This window comes from Pseudophryne corroboree, chromosome 3 (assembly GCF_028390025.1).
Source record: "Pseudophryne corroboree isolate aPseCor3 chromosome 3, aPseCor3.hap2, whole genome shotgun sequence".
Lineage (NCBI taxonomy): Eukaryota > Metazoa > Chordata > Amphibia > Anura > Myobatrachidae > Pseudophryne > Pseudophryne corroboree.
The window spans coordinates 43,779,710-43,802,042 of record NC_086446.1 but is presented as its reverse complement, the minus strand read 5'-3'; the positions used below and the strand labels follow the sequence as shown (position 1 = coordinate 43,802,042).

The window sequence follows — 22,333 nt, the reverse complement described above, 5'->3', positions numbered from 1 at the left end:
CCAGTCACTATTACTGAGCGCTCTCCATAGTTCCCAGTGTGTTCCTGTGATACTCCAGCACCAGTCACTATTACTGAGCGCTCTCCACAGTTTCCAGTGTGTTCCTGTGATACTTCACTACCAGTCACTATTACTGAGCGCTCTCCACAGTTCCCAGTGTTTTCCTGTGATACTCCAGCACCAGTCACTATTACTGAGCGCTCTCCATAGTTTCCAGTGTTCTCCTGTGTTACTCCAGCACCAGTCACTATTACTGAGCGCTCTCCACAGTTTCCAGTGTGTTCCTGTGATACTTCACTACCAGTCACTATTACTGAGCGCTCTCCACAGTTCCCAGTGTTTTCCTGTGATACTCCAGCACCAGTCACTATTACTGAGCGCTCTCCATAGTTTCCAGTGTGTTCCTGTGATACTCTAGCACCAGTCACTATTACTGAGCGCTCTCCACAGTTTCCAGTGTGTTCCTGTGTTACTCTAGCACCAGTCACTATTACTGAGCGCTCTCCACAGTTTCCAGTGTGTTCCTGTGATACTCCAGCACCAGTCACTATTACTGAGCGCTCTCCACAGTTTCCAGTGTGTTCCTGTGATACTCCAGCACCAGTCACTATTACTGAGCGCTCTCCACAGTTTCCAGTGTGTTCCTGTGATACTTCACTACCGGTCACTATTACTGAGCGCTCTCCACAGTTTCCAGTGTGTTCCTGTGATACTTCACTACCGGTCACTATTACTGAGCGCTCTCCACAGTTTCCAGTGTGTTCCTGTGATACTTCCGCACCAGTCACTATTACTGAGCGCTCGCCACAGTACCCAGTGTGTTCCTGTGATACTTCACTACCGGTCACTATTACTGAGCGCTCTCCACACTTTCCAGTGTGTTCCTGTGATACTTCACTACCGGTCACTATTACTGAGCGCTCTCCACAGTTCCCAGTGTTTTCCTGTGATACTCCAGCACCAGTCACTATTGCTGAGCGCTCTCCACAGTTTCCAGTGTTCTCCTGTGTTACTCCAGCACCAGTCACTATTACTGAGCGCTCTCCACAGTTTCCAGTGTGTTCCTGTGATACTTCACTACCAGTCACTATTACTGAGCGCTCTCCACAGTTCCCAGTGTTTTCCTGTGATACTCCAGCACCAGTCACTATTACTGAGCGCTCTCCATAGTTCCCAGTGTGTTCCTGTGATACTCCAGCACCAGTCACTATTACTGAGCGCTCTCCACAGTTTCCAGTGTGTTCCTGTGATACTCCAGCACCAGTCACTATTACTGAGCGCTCTCCACAGTTTCCAGTGTGTTCCTGTGATACTCCAGCACCAGTCACTATTACTGAGCGCTCTCCACAGTTTCCAGTGTGTTCCTGTGATACTTCACTACCGGTCACTATTACTGAGCGCTCTCCACAGTTCCCAGTGTTTTCCTGTGATACTCCAGCACCGGTCACTATTACTGAGCGCTCTCCACAGTTTCCAGTGTGTTTCTAAAAATATCTACTATATACCCTTACATTCTGTCTCCTCAGTTGCTCATTAGAGATGAGAGGGACCCTATCACATTGGTCTCCCTTAGTGGCAGCTACAGAGACATATTGCCCACCCCAACACTATGCAGGCCATCTACCTCAGTCTCAGTGAATGACCCACCTCCAAATACTGCCTACCCCACCAGCTTCTGGGCCACCACCCATCTCACTGATTGCCCCCCATCTATAGCCCCGGCTGCGCAGGAAATGGTGGATTCCGCCCAAGCTCCACCCATGCCGTCTCTTTGGATGCATTCCTAAGTGCTAGAGGACTCCCCGCCCTCAGTGGGTGCAGCAGGACTCATCTGCCAATCCCCAATATGTCCTCCTAGAAAGCTGCAGGAACTGCTGATGTGACTGTGACTACCTGCAGGAGATGTCTCTGTTGTCTGCTGATGAGACCACATCTTCCTCTGCGGTCTGTCAGGGGTATAATACAGTAAGGTGACACCACAGGTCGCTCCCCCTGCAGTATGGTAATGTGACACCGCAGGCATGCCACTCCCCCTCTGGTACAGGAAGGTGGCACCACAGGCAACTCCCCCTGCAGTACAGGAAGGTGGCACCACAGGCTGCTCCCCCTGCAGTACAGGAAGGTGACACCACAGGCTCCACCCCCTGCGGTACAATGAGGTGACACCTCAGGCCACTCCCCCTGCGGTACAGTAAGGTGACACCACAGGCTGCTTCCCCTGCGGTACAGTGAGGTGACACCACAGGCCTCTTCCCCTGCGGTACAGTGAGGTGACACCACAGACCTCTTCCCCTGCGGTACAGTGAGGTGACACCACAGGCTGCTCCACCTGCGGTACAGTGCACCTAACCTCAGGCTGCAGTATAAGCATACTTGCCTACCTGACCCTCTCCATGAGGGAGAAAATGCTCTGTTCCTGGACTGTCCTGGTAATGTATGATTGTCATCACCTGTGGTGAGCTAGTTAATTGCTAAGAAAGGTGTTTCACCACAGGTGATGGCAATCATACATCACCAGGAAAGTCCAGGAACAGAGCATTTTCTCCCTCATGGAGAGGGTCAGGTAGGCAAGTATGAGCATAAGCCATAGCTGATACATAATAACACAGGACACTGCCCGGGGGGGACATATTGGGGACAGAGCAGCACATTACTACCTGTTACTAATACAGTCAGGAGATTATTATATATCCCTCATTAGTCACATGATAGCCAATGTTACTATGGGGAGGGGCGGGGCCTCATCAGCGTCTCACTGTAGCCATGGTTACTCTGTCCCTGCTGCTCTGCCTCCTATTATCCTACTGACACGCCCACCCCGAAGCTGTCCCCTCCCGCTCACCCCACATCAGCCAATCGCAGCTCACAGCTGTCTCACCGGCTCCTCCCACCCACTTTCACTATGGCTACAGATACCGCCCCATCCCGTTCAGTTCTGTGATTGACGCACCGAGCAACCAATCAGGCGGCAAAAAAATACTCCCGACGTCATGTAGATAGCGGCAGCTGCATCACACAGGTCATCACTAGAGTAACCAACTGCACCTACTGTCAGTATCCTCATATGTGCGGCGGCCATTTTCCTATAGTCTCTAATACATGATAGGGTGTCAGATCCTCTAGCATACGGGGCGGAGTTAAGGAGTCCTCAGCCGCCATTGTGGAGATCCTCATTACTACAAGAGGTAACTTATTCTATATGATATTATTATTATATAGGGGAGAGGGGACCGTACACTGATATATGAGGGGGAATAACACAGCCCCCGGCACACACTGATATGTGGTATTATTATTATATAGGGGAGAGGGGACCGTACAGTGATATATGAGAGGGAATAACACAGCTCCCAGCACACACTGATATGTGGTATTATTATATAGGGGAGAGGGGACTGTACAGTGATATATGAGGGGAATAACACCGCCCCCGGCACACACTGATATGTGGTATTATTATATAGGGGAGAGGGGACCGTACAGTGATATATGAGGGGAATAACACAGCCCCCGGCACACACTGATATGTGGTATTATTATATAGGGGAGAGGGGACCGTACAGTGATATATGAGGGGGAATAACACAGCCCCCGGCACACACTGATATGTGGTATTATTATTATATAGGGGAGAGGGGACCGTACAGTGATATATGAGGGGGAATAACAGCCCCCGGCACACACTGATATGTGGTATTATTATTTTCTCTAACGTCCTAAGTGGATGCTGGGACTCCGTAAGGACCATGGGGAATAGCGGCTCCGCAGGAGACTGGGCACAACTAAAGAAAGCTTTAGGACTACCTGGTGTGCACTGGCTCCTCCCACTATGACCCTCCTCCAGACCTCAGTTAGAATCTTGTGCCCGGCTGAGCTGGATACACACTAGGGGCTCTCCTGAGCTTGTAGAAAAGAAAGTATATTTTAGGGTTTTTATTTTCAGTGAGATCTGCTGGCAAGAGACTCACTGCTACGAGGGACTAAGGGGAGAAGAAGCGAACCTACCTGCTTGCAGCTAGCTTGGGCTTCTAGGCTACTGGACACCATTAGCTCCAGAGGGATCGAACACAGGCCCAGCCTCGGTCGTCCGGTCCCGGAGCCGCACCGCCGTCCCCCTTACAGAGCCAGAAGCAAGAAGAGGTCCGGAAAATCGGCGGCAGAAGACATCAGACATTGCTCCCCATGCACACCTCACACTCCGGTCACTGATGGGTGCAGGGCGCTGGGGGGGAGGGGGGGCACCCTTGGCTGCAATTTAAGTACCTTGCTGGCAAAAGACCACATAATATAGTCATAGAGACTATATATGTGTAAAATACCCCTGTCAGATATACAGAAAAAAGCCGGAAAAGTCAGCTCGGAAAAGGGGCGGGGCTATCTCCCTCAGCACACTGGCGCCATTTTCCCTCACAGCTCCTCTGGAAGGATCGCTCCCAGGCTCTCCCCTGCAGTTTCCAGACTACACAGGGTAAAAAAGAGAGGGGGGGCACTAAAATTAGGCGCAATACTACATATATAAGCAGCTATTGGGAAAAATCACTCAGTTATAGTGTTAATCCCTGTGTTATATAGCGCTCTGGTGTGTGCTGGCATACTCTCTCTCTGTCTCCCCAAAGGGCTTTGTGGGGTCCTGTCCTCAGTCAGAGCATTCCCTGTGTGTGTGCGGTGTGTCGGTACGGCTGTGTCGACATGTTTGATGAGGCTTATGTGGAGGCGGAGCAGATGCCGATAAATGTGATGTCACCCCCTGCGGGGCCGACACCTGAATGGTGGATGGTAATGTGGAAGAAATTACGTGATAGTGTCGACTCTTTACATAAAAGTTTTTGGATGATTGTTTGGGGAATCTCTTGGCGCTCCAAATGGTCTCTGCTGCCTCCTACTTTTATCCCGGATCTATCCCAATAGATCCAAAATGAAATATGTAGACAGTGAAAAAAGTGGAAAAAGAGGGATGGCGCTGAGAGTGGTTTGCTAATACTTATCTGAATATCGGGATATCCTGATATTGTGGGTGGTCTTCCTTCTCCTTCTGTTTTCTTTGGAGGTAATCTTCCAAAGAATTTCGGATGGTATATGTGAATAGAAAAATTGGGATAACTAGGTTATGTTCTAGTTCCAATTTGTTCTATGTAAATTATGCAATATAAAATTTATTGCCGGATATACCTAGCTTACACAATAATTGGTAAGACTCAGCACATAATGATTTCTTTAAATGATGATTGGAGCTAGAAGATCTCTCAAACATGCGCACTTTTTTTAGAGTGAGTGCGTACCTCCACTTACACTATAACGATAGCTGGTAAACTTATAAAGGTATCTTTGTTTCCTTTCAAATTCGTATCAGGGTTTGATCTTAATTTCAAATGATGTTACAAATGCATAGACATCTTCTAAGCGTACCTAACTTACACTCGTTAGGTGCAATGTCCTCCTATAAAGGTATCTTTATAAGTGTAGGAAGTCGTACCAGTACTCACGGTGTTGGTGTGTGTTACATTCGCATCAAGGTATCTTTGTTCTTCATGAAGATAGAGACATATATATATATATGGTAAATTTAAAAAAATACATAATTTATTTTCTTTTTACAAAAAAGACAATGATAAGATCCAAAAATGTTAAAAAATATGAAATTGAGATGGAGAAAAAGCCTTGAAAAAGAGTAGCATACTCGAAACGCGTCGGCTGAGGACTATTGCCTGCTGGACACCACACCGCCCGCTGTTTGGATTAAAGGTACGACCATTTTTTCTCCATCTCAATTTCATAGTTACCGGTTCCTATGCACAGATTTGGCTGGTCTTCCTAAATCCATAATACGGGCGGTGCCCTCCGGCAGCCAATATATATATATTTTTTAACATTTTTGGATCTTATCATTGTCTTTTTTGTAAAAAGAAAATAAATTATGTATTTTTTTAAATTTACCATAAATATATAAGTCTCTATCTTCATGAAGAACAAAGATACCTTGATGCGAATGTAACACACACCAACACCGTGAGTACTGGTACGACTTCCTACACTTAGAAAGATACCTTTATAGGAGGACATTGCACCTAACGAGTGTAAGTTAGGTACGCTTAGAAGATGTCTATGCATTTGTAACATCATTTGAAATTAAGATCAAACCCTGATACGAATTTGAAAGGAAACAAAGATACCTTTATAAGTTTACCAGCTATCGTTATAGTGTAAGTGGAGGTACGCACTCACTCTAAAAAAAGTGCGCATGTTTGAGAGATCTTCTAGCTCCAATCATCATTTAAAGAAATCATTATGTGCTGAGTCTTACCAATTATTGTGTAAGCTAGGTATATCCGGCAATAAATTTTATATTGCATAATTTACATAGAACAAATTGGAATTAGAACATAACCTAGTTATCCCAATTTTTCTATTCACATATACCATCCGAAATTCTTTGGAAGATTACCTCCAAAGAAAACAGAAGGAGAAGGAAGACCACCCACAATATCAGGATATCCCGATATTCAGATAAGTATTAGCAAACCACTCTCAGCGCCATCCCTCTTTTTCCACTTTTTTCACTCTTTACATAAAAGGTTTGACGACATAACAGATGTGGGACAGCCGGCTTCTCAGCTTGTGCCTGCCCAGGCGTCTCCAAAGCCATCAGGGGCCCTAAATGGCCGCTACCTCAGATGGCAGACACAGACGTCGACCCGGATACCGTCTCCAGTGTCGACGACGAGGAGACTACTGTACATTCCAATAGAGCCACCCGCTATATGATTGCGGCAATGAAAAATGTCTTGCACATTTCTGATGTTACCCCAGGTACCACAAAAAAGGGTATAATGTTTGGGGAGAAAAAACTACTAGTGGTTTTCCCCCCATCTGATGAATTAAATGAAGTGTGTGAAGAAGCGTGGGCTTCCCCCGATAAGAAATTGGTAATTTCTAAAAAGCTACTAATGGCGTACCTTTTCCCGCCAGAGGACAGGTTACGCTGGGAGACGCCCCCTAAGGTGGATAAAGCGCCCACACGTCTATCAAAGAAGGTGGCACTGCCGTCTCCGGACACGGGCGCCCTCAAGGAACCTGCTGATAGAAAGCAGGAGGCTTTCCTGAAGTCTGTTTATACACACTCAGGCATTATACTGCGACCAGCTATTGCTTCAGCATGGATGTGCAGTGCTGCAGCTGCGTGGTCAGACTCCCTGTCAGAAAATATTGATACCTTAGACAGGGACGCTATATTGCTAACCATAGAGCATATAAAAGACGTTGTCTTATACATGAGAGATGCACAGAGGGATATTTGCCGGCTGGCATCTAGAATAAATGCACTGTCCATTTCTGGCAGGAGGGGTTTATGGACTCTGCAGTGGACAGGGGATGCAGATTCTAAAAGGCACATGGAAGTTTTGCCTTACAAGGGTGAGGAGTTGTTTGGGGATGGTCTCTCGAACCTAGTTTCCACAGTGACAGCTGGAAAATCAGCATTTTTGCCCCATGTCCCCTCACAGCAAAAGAAAGCACCGTATTATCAGGTACAGTCCTTTCGGCCCCATAAGGGCAAGCGGGTTAAAGGCGCGTCCTTTCTGCCCACCTGCTCCGCCTGCACCTGCTCCGCCTCCACATAAGCCTCCTCATCAAACATGTCGACACAGCCGTACCGACACACCGCACACACACAGGGAATGCTCTGACTGAGGACAGGACCCCACAAAAGCCCTTTGGGGAGACAGAGGGAGAGTATGTCAGCACACACCAGAGCGCTATATAACACAGGAATTAACACTATAACTGAGTGATTTTTCCCCTATAGCTGCTCCGGGACCGGACGATAGAGGTCGGGCCCTGTGTTCGATCCCTCTGGAGCTAACGGTGTCCAGTAGCCTAAGAAGCCCAAGCTAGCTGCAAGCAGGTAGGTTCGCTTCTTCTCCCCTTAGTCCCTCGTAGCAGTGAGTCTGTTGCCAGCAGATCTTACTGAAAATAAAAAACCTAAACTATTACTTTCTTTCTAGGATCTCAGTAGAGCCTCCTAGTGTGCATCCAGCTCGGCCGGGCACAAGATTCTAACTGACGTCTGGAGGAGGGTCATAGGGGGAGGAGCCAGTGCACACCAGGTAGTCCTAAAGCTTTCTTTAGTTGTGCCCAGTCTCCTGCGGAGCCGCTATTCCCCATGGTCCTTACGGAGTCCCCAGCATCCACTTAGGACGTTAGAGAAATAAGGGTTATGTTATAGTTGCATCTGATGCTCTGTTGTGATAAACTTACCCAGTTAACAGTATGAACAACAAGTTATACGGTGTGATTGGTGTGGCTGGTATGAGTCTTGCCCTGGATTCCAAAAATCCTTTCCTAGTACTGTCAGCTCTTCTGGGCACAGTTTCCTTAACTGAGGTCTGGAGGAGGGACATAGAGGGAGGAGCCAGAGCACACCAGAATACAAATTCTTTCTTAAAGTGCCCAAGTGTCCTGCGGAGCCCGTCTATTCCCCATGGTCCTTACGGAGTCCCCAGCATTCACTACGGACTACGAGAAATAGATTTACCGGTAAGTGAAATCTTATTATTGTTATATTCCAGGACTTGGTTCCTTGTACTAATATAAATGGTCACATATCTGATTATGTTACAGGTGTACAATGTGATATGTTAATTAATTTAATTATTATATTTATTCCTAGATAGTTACACAGTGTCAGTCCGGAGAGACGTGTCCTATGTACATCACTGAGTCACTGAGGATGGACAAGGACAGAAGTCCTATGACTGAGAGAATACTAAGTCTCACCCTGGAGATCATCTACCTGCTGACTGGGGAGGTGAGGGGATCTAGGGGGTGCCGCAGTGACATCATTTATATCTATAGTAATAATACAGGGACATGACTGGGGAGGTGAGGGGATCTAGGGGGTGCCGCAGTGACATCATTTATATCTATAGTAATAATACAGGGACATGACTGGGGAGGTGAGGGGATCTGGGAGTGTCACGGTGACATCATTTATATCTATAGTAATAATACAGGGACATGACTGGGGAGGTGAGGGGATCTGGGAGTGCCGCAGTGACATCATTTATATCTATAGTAATAATACAGGGACATGACTGGGGAGGTGAGGGGATCTGGGAGTGCCACAGTGACATCACTTATATTTCTCTGACGTCCTAGTGGATGCTGGGGACTCCGTAAGGACCATGGGGAATAGCGGCTCCGCAGGAGACTGGGCACATCTAAGAAAGCTTTAGGACTACCTGGTGTGCACTGGCTCCTCCCACTATGACCCTCCTCCAGACCTCAGTTAGAATCTTGTGCCCGGCTGAGCTGGATGCACACTAGGGGCTCTCCTGAGCTTGTAGAAAAGAAAGTATATTTTAGGGTTTTTATTTTCAGTGAGATCTGCTGGCAAGAGACTCACTGCATCGAGGGACTAAGGGGAGAAGAGGCGAACTCACCTGCGTGCAGAGTGGATTGGGCTTCTTAGGCTACTGGACACCATTAGCTCCAGAGGGATCGAACACAGGCCCAGCCTCGGAGTCCGGTCCCAGAGCCGCGCCGCCGGCCCCCTTACAAAGCCAGAAGCAAGAAGAGGTCCGGAAAATCGGCGGCAGAAGACATCCTGTCTTCACCAAGGTAGCGCACAGCACTGCTGCTGTGCACCATTGCTCCTCAGCACACTTCACACTTCGGTCACTGAGGGTGCAGTGCGCTAGGGGGGGGCGCCCTAAGCAGCAATAAAAACACCTTGGCTGGCGAAAATACATCACATATAGCCCCCAGGGCTATATGGATGAATTTTAACCCCTGCCAGAATCCATAAAAAAGCAGGAGAAAAGTCCGCGAAAAAGGGGCGGAGCCTATCTCCTCAGCACACTGGCGCCATATTCCCTCACAGCTCCGTTGGAGGGAAGCTCCCTGGCTCTCCCCTGCAGTCACTACACTACAGAAAGGGTTAAAAAAGAGAGGGGGGCACTAATTAGGCGCAGTATTAACAATACAGCAGCTATAAGGGGAAAAACACTTATATAAGGTTATCCCTGTATATATATAGCGCTCTGGTGTGTGCTGGCAAACTCTCCCTCTGTCTCCCCAAAGGGCTAGTGGGGTCCTGTCCTCTATCAGAGCATTCCCTGTGTGTGTGCTGTGTGTCGGTACGTTTGTGTCGACATGTATGAGGAGGAAAATGATGTGGAGGCGGAGCAAATTGCCTGTAATAGGGATGTCACCCCCTAGGGGGTCGACACCTGAGTGGGTGAACTGTTGGAAGGAATTAACAGTGTCAGCTCTTTACAAAAGATAGTGGTTGACATGAGACAGCCGGCTACTCAGCTTGTGCCTGTCCAGACGTCTCATAGGCCGTCAGGGGCTCTAAAGCGCCCGTTACCTCAGATGGCAGATACAGACGCCGACACGGATACTGACTCCAGTGTCGACGGTGAAGAGACAAATGTGACTTCCAGTAGGGCCACACGTTACATGATTGAGGCAATGAAAAATGTTTTACACATTTCTGATAATACGAGTACCACCAAAAGGGGTATTATGTTCGGTGAGGAAAAACTACCTGTAGTTTTCCTGAATCTGAGAAATTAAATGAGGTGTGTGATGAAGCGTGGGTTTCCTCCGATAAAAACTGATAATTTCTATAAAGTTATTGGCATTATATCCTTTCCCGCCAGAGGTTAGGGTGCGTTGGGAAACACCCCCTAGGGTGGATAAAGCGCTCACACGCTTGTAAAAACAAGGGCTCTACCCTCTCCTGAGATGGCCGCCCTTAAGGATCCTGCTGATAGAAAGCAGGAGGGTATCCTAAAATGTATTTACACACATACTGGTGTTATACTGCGACCAGCAATCGCCTCAGCCTGGATGTGCAGTGCTGGGTTGGCGTGGTCGGATTCCCTGACTGAGAATATTGATACCCTAGATAGGGACAGTATATTATTGCCTATAGAGCATTTAAAAGATGCATTTCTATATATGCGTGATGCACAGCGGAATATTTGCCGACTGGCATCAAGAGTAAGTGCGTTGTCCATTTCTGCCAGAAGAGGGTTATGGACACGACAGTGGTCAGGTGATGCGGATTCCAAACGGCATATGGAAGTATTGCCTTATAAAGGGGAGGAGTTATTTGGGGTCGGTCTTTCAGACCTGGTGGCCACGGCAACAGCTGGGAAATCCACGTTTTTACCCCAGGTCGCCTCTCAACATAAGAAGACGCCGTATTATCAGGCGCAGTCCTTTCGTTCCCATAAGGGCAAGCGGGCAAAAGGTTCCTCATTTCTGCCCCGTGACAGAGGAAGAGGAAAAAGGCTGCAGAAATCAGCCAGTTCCCAGGAACAGAAGCCCTCTCCCGCCTCTGCCAAGCCCTCAGCATGACGCTGGGGCTTTACAAGCGGACTCAGGCACGGTGGGGGCCCGTCTCAAGAATTTCAGCGCGCAGTGGGCTCACTCGCAAGTAGACCCCTGGATCCTTCAGGTGGTATCTCAGGGGTACAAATTGGAATTCGAGACGTCTCCCCCTCGCCGTTTCCTAAAGTCGGCTTTACCGACGTCTCCCTCCGACAGGGAGGCAGTTTTGGAAGCAATTCACAAGCTGTATTCCCAGCAGGTGATAATCAAGGTACCCCTCCTGCAACAGGGAAAGGGGTATTATTCCACACTGTTGTGGTACCGAAGCCGGACGGCTCGGTGAGACCGATTTTAAATCTAAAATCTTTGAACACTTACATACAGAGGTTCAAATTCAAGATGGAGTCACTCAGAGCAGTGATTGCGAACCTGGAAGAAGGGGATTATATGGTGTCTCTGGACATCAAGGATGCTTATCTCCATGTCCCAATTTACCCTTCTCATCAAGGGTACCTCAGGTTTTTGGTACAGAACTGTCACTATCAGTTTCAGACGCTGCCGTTTGGATGGTCCACGGCACCCCGGGTCTTTACCAAGGTAATGGCCGAAATGATGATACTCCTTCGAAGGAAGGGAGTTTTAGTTATCCCTTACTTGGACGATCTCCTGATAAGGGTAAGATCCAGAGAACAGTTGGAGGTCGGTGTAGCACTATCTCAGGTAGTGTTGCGGCAGCACAGTTGGATTCTCAATATTCCAAAATCGCAGCTGGTTCCGACGACTCGTCTTCTGTTCCTAGGGATGATCCTGGACACAGTCCAGAAAAAGGTGTTTTTCCCGGAGGAGAAAGCCAGGGAGTTATCCGAGCTAATCAGGAACCTCCTAAAACCGAGCCAAGTCTCAGTGCATCAATGCACAAGGGTTCTGGGAAAAATGGTGGCTTCCTACGAAGCAATCCCATTCGGCAGATTCCACGCAAGAACTTTCCAGTGGGACCTGCTGGACAGATGGTCCGGGTCGCATCTTCAGATGCATCAGCGGATAACCCTGTCACCAAGGACAAGGGTGTCCCTCCTGTGGTGGTTGCAGAGTGCTCATCTTCTAGAGGGCCGCAGATTCGGCATTCAGGACTGGGTCCTGGTGACCACGGATGCCAGCCTGCGAGGCTGGGGAGCAGTCACACAGGGAAGGAATTTCCAGGGCTTATGGTCAAGCCTGGAGACATCACTTCACATAAATATCCTGAAGCTAAGGGCCATTTACAATGCTCTAAGCTTAGCAAGACCTCTGCTTCAAGGTCAGCCGGTGTTGATCCAGTCGGACAACATCACGGCAGTCACCCACGTAAACAGACAGGGTGGCACAAGAAGCAGGAGAGCAATGGCAGAAGCTGCAAGGATTCTTCGCTGGGCGGAAAACCATGTGATAGCACTGTCAGCAGTATTCTTTCCGGGAGTGGACAACTGGGAAGCAGACTTCCTCAGCAGACACGACCTCCACCCGGGAGAGTGGGGACTTCACCCAGAAGTCTTCCACATGATTATAAACCGTTGGGAAAAACTCGACAGGTATTGCGCCAGGTCAAGGGACCCTCAGGCAATAGCTGTATACGCTCTGGTAACACCGTGGGTGTACCGGTCAGTGTATGTGTTCCCTCCTCTGCCTCTCATACCCAAGGTACTGAGAATTATAAGATGGAGAGGAGTAAGCACTATATTCGTGGCTCCGGATTGGCCAAGAAGGACTTGGTAACCGGAACTTCAAGAGATGCTCACGGAGGATCCGTGGCCTCTACCTCTAAGAAGGGACCTGCTCCAGCAAGGACCCTGTCTGTTCCAAGACTTACCGCGGCTGCGTTTGACGGCATGGCGGTTGAACGCCGGATCCTGAAGGAAAAAGGCATTCTGGATGAAGTCATCCCTATCCTGATCAAAGCCAGGAAGGATGTAACCCCAAAACATTATCACCGCATTTGGCGAAAATATGTTGCGTGGTGCGAGGCCAGTAAGGCCCGACGGAGGAATTTCAACTGGGTCGATTCCTACATTTCCTGCAAACAGGAGTGTCTATGGGCCTGAAATTGGGGTCCATTAAGGTTCAAATTTCGGCCCTGTCAATTTTCTTCCAAAAAGAACTAGCTTCAGTCCCTGAAGTTCAGACGTTTGTAAAAGGGGTACTGTATATACAGCCTCCTTTTGTGCCTCCAGTGGCACCTTGGGATCTCAATGTAGTTTTTGGGTTCCTAAAAGTCACATTGGTTTGAACCACTTAAATCTGTGGAGTTAAAATATCTCACATGGAAAGTGGTCATGCTGTTGGCCCTGGCCTGGGCCAGGCGCGTGTCAGAATTGGCGGCTTTATCCTGTAAAAGCCCTTATCTGATTTTCCATTCGGACAGGGCGGAATTGAGGACTCGTCCTTAGTTTCTCCCTAAGGTGGTTTCAGCGTTTCACCTGAACCAACCTATTGTGGTGCCTGCGGCTACTAGGGACTTGGAGGACTCCAAGTTGCTAGACGTTGTCAGGGCCCTGAAAATATATGTTTCCAGGACGGCTGGAGTCAGAAAATCTGACTCACTGTTTATCCTGTATGCACCCAACAAGCTGGGTGCTCCTGCTTCTAAGCAGGCTATTGCTCGTTGGATATGTAGTACAATTCAGCTTGCACATTCTGTGGCAGGCCTGCCACAGCCAAAAATCTGTAAATGCCCACTCCACAAGGAAGGTGGGCTCATCTTGGGCGGCTGCCCGAGGGGTCTCGGCTTTACAACTTTGCCGAGCAGCTACTTGGTCAGGAGCAAATACGTGTGTAAAATTCTACAAATTTGATACCCTGGCTGAGGAGGACCTGGAGTTCTCTCATTTGGTGCTGCAGAGTCATCCGCACTCTCCCGCCCGTTTGGGAGCTTTGGTATAATCCCCATGGTCCTTACGGAGTCCCCAGCATCCACTAGGACGTCAGAGAAAATAAGAATTTACTTACCGATAATTCTATTTCTCGTAGTCCGTAGTGGATGCTGGGTGCCCATCCCAAGTGCGGATTGTCTGCAATACTGGTACATAGTTATTGTTACCAAAAATCGGGTTATTGCTGTAGTGAGCCATCTTTTCTAGAGGCCCCTCTGTTATCATGCTGTTAACTGGGTTTAGATCACAAGTTATACGGTGTGATTGGTGTGGCTGGTATGAGTCTTACCCGGGATTCAAAATCCTTCCTTATTGTGTACGCTCGTCCGGGCACAGTATCCTAACTGAGGCTTGGAGGAGGGTCATAGGGGGAGGAGCCAGTGCACACCAGGTAGTCCTAAAGCTTTACTTTTGTGCCCAGTCTCCTGCGGAGCCGCTATTCCCCATGGTCCTTACGGAGTCCCCAGCATCCACTACGGACTACGAGAAATAGAATTATCGGTAAGTAAATTCTTATTTTATAGTAATAATACAGGGACATAACTGGGGGCGTGAGGGGATCTGGGAGTGTCACAGTGACATCACAATCTGTAGTAATAATACAGGGACATGACTGGGGAGGTGAGGGGATCTGGGAGCATCACTGTGAAATCACGCTTGCAAGAGCAGGGACTTCTTTCCTCATGTGCCTTTCCTTTTCTTATACTATCTTACACTCCATACTCCCTTTGATGGCACCTAACCCCAGGTTTTCTATACCTGTCCTATATTATCCTGTACTGTAAGTGCTGTTTTCTTGTTTGCTCATTTGATTATGTACTGTGTAGTGGGCGCTGCGGATCCCTTGTGGCACCATATAAATAAAGGATGTTGATGATGATGATAATAATAATAATAATAATCACTTATATCAGTAGTAATAATACAGGGACATGACTGGGGAGGTAAGGATGTCTGGGAGCGTCACAGTGACATCACTTATATCCATAGTAATATTATAGGGACATGACTGGGGAGCTGAGTGGATCTGTGATTGTCACAGTGACATCACTTTTTATCTATTGTAATAATATGGTGACATGACTGGGGAGGTGAGGGGGTCTAAGTGTGTCACAGTGGCATAATTTATATCTATAGTAATAATACAGGGACATGACTGGGGAGGTGAGGGGATCTGGGAGCTTCACAGTCACATCACTTATATCCATAGTAATAATACAGGGACATGACTGGGGAGGTGAGGGGATCTGGGAGTGTCATAGTTACATCACATATCTATAGTAATAATATAGAGACATGACTGGAGAGGTGAGGGGATCTAGGAGTGTCACAGTGACATCACTTTTTGTCTATATTAATAATACGGGGACATGACTGGGGAGGTGAGGAGTATATGCAATGATAATGTATTTTCCAATTCACAGGATTACACAGTAATGAAGACATCTGGGGAGTGTGAGACACACAGCAGCCATCCCTGTGTGTCAGGAGGACTGAGCAGGACCCAGAGTCCCATCACGGGGCCTCCACCTCACTCGCTATTACATGAGAGATACAATGACCAGAAGATCCTGGAACTCACCAACAAGATCATTCAGTTGCTGACTGGAGAGGTGACTGCTGGGAATGGGACACTATACAGTAACACCAGGGGATGTGTCTGGGTGATGACTGGAGAGGTGACTGCTGGTAATGGGGCATTATACAGTAACACCAGGGGATGTGTCTGGGTGATGACTGGAGAGGTGACTACTGGGTATGGGACATTATACAGTAACACCAGGGGATGTGTCTGGGTGATGACTGGAGAGGTGACTGCTGGGAATGGGTCATTATACAGTAACACCAGGGGATGTCTGGGTGATGACTGTATCATTGTGTGTGTCAGGTTCCTATAAGGTGTCAGGATGTCACTGTCTATCTCTCCATGGAGGAGTGGGAGTATATAAAGGAACACAAGAGTCTGTACAAGGACGTGATGATGGAGAATCACCGGCCCCTCACATCACTGGGTAAGAGGAGACTTCTGTTTTTTTGTACAGGAGAGAGCAGGTGTGGGGTACCCTATATACACACATCATCTGACAATCACACCACTTTTCCTGCTGCTCTCTCTGCCATGGTGGTGGTGTTGGGGTCCTTTTACCCTCTAGCTACACATACCAACTTATACCTCCAGAACATCCCTTACATTCTCTACATTTGAGGTCCATGCACTACGCATCTATCAACCTACTAATCTTCGAGTTGCTGTCATTTATCGTCCACCTTGCATTTCCTCCAAATTCCTTAACCACTTTGCTTCGTGGCTACCTCACTTCCTCTCTTCTGACATTCCCTCCATTATTCTAGGTGATTTCAACATCCCTATCGATAACCCCACAAAATCACCCGCCTCTAGACTCCTTAACCTCACCTCTTCACTTGGTCTCTCCCAGTGGACCACCTCACTCTCCATGTGAACGGGAGTTCACTGGATCTGGTTTTCACTCACCGCTGCAATATTTCTGATTTCTCCAACTCCCCTTTTCCCCTCTCTGACCACCATGTGATCTCTTTCAACCTATCTATCTTTGCTTCCCAATCTCTTCCTCCTAAGGCTACCATCACTAAGCGTAATATTGAGGCTATTGACACCTAATCCCTATCCTCCCTGTTCAACTCGCTTCTCTCTCCTATTCTCTCTCACACATGCCCTGAACAAGCCACATCCCTATACAATGCATCACTTACTTCTGCTCTTGACTCTGTCGCTCCACCAACCACTATTCATCCTCGCAGATCAACACCTCAACCCTGGCACACCAAATGCACCAGATATCTTCATAAATGCTCACGCACTGCCGAGCGACAGTGGAGGAAATCACGCTCTAAGGCAGACTTCCTCCATTACAAACTTATGCTCTCATCCTTCAGTGCTGCCCTTTCCCTTGCTAAACAATCATACTTCAAAATCCTCATCTCTACCCAGTCTTCCAACCCCCGGCGCCTCTTTTCCATTGTGAACTCCCTCCACTGCCCACCTCCACCTCCTCTCCCTTCCTAATTGTCTGCGCTTGACTTTGCCACTTATTTCACATCCAAGATTGACTCCATACGTCAGGACATCACATCCCACCAGACCAGCAACCAGCCACCACCCATCCCTTGCCACCTCTCCCCTTCCCTCCCCTCTCACCAACTTTGATATCTTTCTCCCATGTATCTGGCGAGAAAGTCATGGCCCTCATTCATTCCCCCCACACACACACAAGCTCCCCGCTCGACCCTATCCCCTCCCACCTCCTCCGCTACCTGTCTCCTGCCTGTTCCCATCTTGCTCACTTTCTCAATCTCTCACTCTCATCAGGCAATGTCCCCTCTGCCTTCAAGCATGCTCTTGTCTCCCATATTCTTAAAAAGCCTACCCTTGATCCAAACACCTTCTCCAACTATCGACCCATCTCCCTCCTCCCTTTTGCCTCCAAACTCCTTTAGCGTATTGTCTATAACTGCCTCACTGCCTTTCTTTACTCCCACTCACTACTTGACCCATTCCAGTCTGGTTTCTGTTCTCTCCACTCCACTGAAACTGCCCTCACAAAAGTGTGCAATGACCTCCATGCGGCCAAATCTAATGGCCACTACTCTCTACTTATTCTTCTTGACCTCTTTGCTGCTTTTGACAGTGTGGATCACCCCCTCCTTCTGCAAATCCTTCACTCCCTTGGTCTGTGTGATACTGCAATCACCTGGCTGTCCTCCTACCTCTCTGATCGTTCCTTCTCTGTCTCCTTTCATGACTCCACCTCCCTCGCACTTCCACTAACTGTTGGTGTCCCCCAAGGTTCTGTTCTTGGTCCTCTCCTTTTCTCTCTCTATACGTCCTCTTTAGGTGAACTCATTAGTTCTTTTAACTTTCAATACCACCTCTATGCTGATGACAATCAAATCTACCTTTCCTCCCCTGATTTCTCCCCTGCTGTCCTCACTCGTGCCTCCAACTGTCCCAGCGCTTTCTTAAACTCAACATGTCCAAGACCGAGCTGATCATCTTCTCACCCTCCCGCACAACCTCACCTCCCACAATCTCATTATCCATTGATGGTACGACTATCTACTCTAGCCCCCAAGTACGCTGTCTTGGTGTAATCCTTGACTCATCCCTCTCCTTCTCCTTCAAACCACACATTCAGCACCTCTCACAAACCTGCCATTTTCATCTCAAAAACATTTCCAGAATCAGACGCTTTCTCACCCAGGATGCCACCAAGACCATTATCCACTCACTGATCATTTCCTGACTGGATTACTGTAATCTCCTCCTAACTGGCCTCCCTGACAATTACCTCTCTCCACTCCAATCTATCCTCAGTGCTGCAGCCCGTCTCATCTTCCTCACCAAACGCACTACGTCCAACCTCCCATCTCCTACAAGCCCTTCACTGGCTCCCCTTCCCTTTCAGAATTCAATTCAAACTTCTCACACTCACTTACAAAGCCCTCACCCACTCCTCTCCCACTTACATCTCTGACCTTATCTCCCTTTTATCTAGCATCCATAAGGGATATTGGGGGAGACTGGGTTTGCTGGCTCCTCCCCTCTATGCCCCCTCCCACAGTCAGTTTAGAAAAAAGTGCCCTCAGGAGAGGATGCACGCTGAAGCTCCAGAGTTTTTCTTCAGTTTCTTTTTTCTGTTTGTTATTTTCGGTATGCTGTTTGGGCAACAGCGTACCTGCACTCTGTGGAAGTTAGTGGGGGAATGGTCACCGGCCTCACAGAGATGCAGTGCCGCTTCCCCACTGTTGAGAGGTTGTTGTTCAGCGGGTCACCGCGCCTTGGCTGTCACAGCAGCAGCACGCCGCACACCCCTCACGCTGCCTGATGGTGTCATCTGTGGTGAGTACTAACCGGGGTCCCCCGGTTTACTGTGCGGCTGACAGCGCGGGTGTGGCGGGCGGATACCTCCTGGGGGGGGGGGGGGGGGGACCCGCTATAACCCCCGCATGAGACTGGCTAAATAATGGTAAACCAATCATTTATGTGAGGTTTTTACACGGTAGAGGGGTCCCCCGGTTCACTGCGCAGCTGATCACGGGCGCGGCTTACGGGACACCCCCTCCCCCCACCCCCAAGGGGGTCCCGCTAAGATCCCCCTTGTAGACTGGCACAAAACTGCTAAGACTAGCACTCATGTGATGTTTTTTAGCTGAGAGGAGACTTTGCCAGTATAAACATTCACTGTAGCTCCGGCGCCATTGGGGGAGGGCGGAGCTACCTCAGAGCGGGACCAGATGCATTTTGACGCTTTCCTCTACTTAATGCAGCCACAGACAGCACACTCAGCACTTCCTGCCTCACAAGACACCATGGAAAACTGGTACAGGGTGTAGGAAGAGGGGGGAGCTGCTATTGTACACTATCTGGGCCCTCTACAGGACAGAATTTCTTAGTGTTCACTGTGATATAGTGAGCTGTTAGCCTCACTGGGGCTGTACAGCTAGGGGTGTGCTGGTGTCCTTCTCCCTCTGTGTCTCCTCTCACATACAGTAGGGCAGGCTTGCAAATACTGTCTGTGTGTATGTTATTGTACTTACTTTGAAACATGGGTAAACACAAACTGTGTTGTGTGCCACACCAGATTCTCTCCTCTATCATTTGATTCTGTCTCCTGTGAAAAATGCAGCCAATCACAGATCAGTGAAGGGGCTGAAGGAGAGTGTGCAGAGCCCGCATGGTCTCTTCAAAATATGATGTCTGATATGTTATCACAGCTCACTGCTAATATACAAAAATCTCAACTCCTACAACAGGCTGTTGCAGACTTAGCTGCTAGGGCAGATGTTACACAGCCCCCATCTTCTCGTGCAGGGCCACAAAAGCGTGATTTGTCTGCTCTACTATCTGACTCAGATAAGGATGTACAGGAGGATGGGGAGGATTTGAACCACATTAGTGGGGATCCTGATTCTGCTCAAGGTATTGATTGAACCCCTAATTCTGGCTATACGGGACGTGTTAAAGCTTCCTCTGGAGGACACTGCGTCACAGCAGTCATTTTCTTTACACAAAACAAGCCTAGTGTCACTTTCCCTGATTCTACAGAGTTAGATAACCTATTTAAGGTAGCCTGGAAAAATCCAGACAAGAAATTCCAAGTGTCAAAAAAAAAGTTTTTGTGCACTTTCCCATTTGCTCCTGAAGGTAGGAAATTTTGGGAGGAACCCCCGGTAGTTGATGTATCAGTCTCTCGACTGTCCAAAAAGGCGGTGCTGCCTGCCCGGGGCTCCTTTACTATAAAAGATCCTGGGGAAAGAAAAATAGAGGCTACGCTTAAATCTATTTACATGGCAGCAGGTGTATTGCAACGACCGGTCATCGCAGGTTGCTGGATGTCACGTGCCATTCATTCATGGGCCACTCAAATTCAGCAGGGCCTCTCCGGGGCTATGCCTCTGGTAACTATGGTGACCCTACTGAAGCACATTCAGGATACTACCCGCCTCCTTTGTGATTCGCTAAAGGAGATGGGGAATATTAATGCTAGGACTTCTGCCATGGCAGTGTCGGCGCGCAGGGCCTTGTGGTTGCGTCAGTGGATAGCGGACATAGAATCCAAATGCAGTGTATAAATCCTCCCCTTCTTGGGGGAATGGCTCTTTGGGGTTGAATTGGATACATGGATTTCCAAAGTTACAGCTGGGAAATCCACGTTTCTCCCCTCTGGGGCCCCACCAGCGAAATGCTCCTACCCGAGGCTGACTGTACAGTCCTTTTGGTCTCACAGATTTCGATCTAAGGCCAGAGGTGTCTCCAATGCAACTAGAGGCACCAGAGGTAAGTCAAGAAAGCCTGCAAGCACCAGCTCCCAGGAACAGACCACCAGTTCTGCTTCTGCTAAGGCCTCAGCATGACGATGCTCACCCACCCCGAGGGGATCTCGACGTGGGAGCTCAACTGCGCCACTTTAGCCACGTTTGGGAGACTTCCTGCCAGGATACCTGTGTCAAGGACCTCGTTTCTCAGAGCAATAAGCTGGAGTTCGACAGTGCTCCTCCCCAACAATTTTTCAAATCAAGCTTACCAGTTTTGGAAGATATGCCGGTTACATTGCAACAGGCCATCCTAAAGTTGGTCCAGTCCCACGTCATTGTTCCAGTACCAATACCGCAACAAGGCAGGGGTTATTACTCCAACCTGTTTGTAGTGCCAAAACCGGACGGTTCGGTAAGGCCCATTTTCAATCTAAAATCCTTGAATCCTCACCTCAAGGTGTTCAAGTTCAAAATGGAATCCTTGCGAGTGGTGATTGCGGGCCTGGAAGAATGGGAATTCATGGTTTCCTTGGACATCAAAGACGCCTACCTCCATATTCCGATTTGGCCGCCTCATCAGGCATACCTGAGGTTTGCCCTGCTGGACACGCACTACCACTGCCCTTTGGCCTGTCCACAGCTCCGGCGGTGTTCACAAAGGACATGGTGGAGATGATGTTTCAGCTCCGGGTCCAGGGGGTCAATATTGTCCCCTACCTGGACGATCTTCTGATCAAAGCAAGATCCAGAGAGCTTTTGTTGCTCCATATCGACCGCACTATCCAACTTCTGTCGCAACATGGGTGGATCATCAACTTACAGAAATCCCACCTGGATCCGACTCGGCGGCGCCTGTTCCTGGGGATGTTGCTGGATACTGTGGCCTGAAAGGTGTTATTACCGGAGCACAAGGCGAGAACAATTCAGGAGATGGTCCGCGTGGTGCTCCGGCCAACTGAAGTGTCCATCCATCTTTGCATAAGATTGTTGGGCAAGATGGTCGCCTCATACGAAGCGATCCACCATGGGAGGTTCCATGCCAGAACTTTTCAATTGGATCTCCTGAGAAAATGCTCCGGCTCACATCTTCAGATGTACCGGATGATACGGCTGTCACTTCAGGCCAGGATTTCCCTCCTGTGATGGTTGCAGTCCTCCAATCTCCTGGAGGACCAGAGTTTCGGAATTCAGGATTGGACCCTTCTCATGACGGATGCGAGTCTAAGAGGATGGGGAGCTGTCACCCAAGGGGCGCAGTTCCAGGGCAGATGGTCAGCCCACGAAAGCCTCCGATT

At 48.6% G+C, this 22,333-nt stretch overlaps 1 pseudogene; it reads left to right on the top strand.

Annotated features, from left to right (window-relative positions):
- The first annotated feature begins 3,013 nt into the window (after window positions 1-3,013).
- Window positions 3,014-22,333, top strand: part of LOC135057135 (zinc finger protein 420-like) — a 108,740-nt pseudogene continuing 89,420 nt past the window's right edge.